Here is a 596-nt window from a genome sequence, read left to right as displayed (position 1 = left end):
GAACCAGACTCTGATAAGTAAGTATGAACTAAACATAACTACAGAAACCAGGATAATGGAAAGGAAACAGGGAGGTAAAGGAAAAGAAATAACCTGAAAGAGAAAAAGAGTAGGAAACAGGCCTTTATAAGGGAGATATGGATAAAACTTGGGTTAGTTTAAGGGAGGTGGGATGTTGGGAGCCTCTGTTATGCAAAGTAGAAGCCCCTTCACGACCGGACAGCTCATGCAGCTTGGGATCATGTGCTGCTGACTCCTTTCATAAGCAGGGTGTCTTCCTGGCATCTTTCCTGTCTCTCCTTTTGAAGTGTCCACTGCAAATGCCATAACATAAACATGGCCTTTGGCTCTGAAAGGTTCCATGCATTCCTGTAATTTCTCCAGGCAGACAACAGTCTAGCAGTGTGGCAGAAATCCACTTCCATATGTAAATAGGATGCCTCACAAAGCATCTAACAGCCAAAGCTTTTACCACTACCCCCATGGTATAAATGCCTTAGTCTTCTCTTAATGGTCAGAGATTTGGGCTGCAGAGATTTGGGCTGCAGAGAATTGGGCTGAAGAGAATTGGGACACAGAGAGCTGGGGTCTCAGAG

This window comes from Nannospalax galili, unplaced genomic scaffold (genome assembly GCF_000622305.1).
Source record: "Nannospalax galili isolate Female #2095 unplaced genomic scaffold, S.galili_v1.0 scaffold5738, whole genome shotgun sequence".
NCBI lineage: Eukaryota > Metazoa > Chordata > Mammalia > Rodentia > Spalacidae > Nannospalax > Nannospalax galili.
This window is presented reverse-complemented; position numbering follows the sequence as displayed.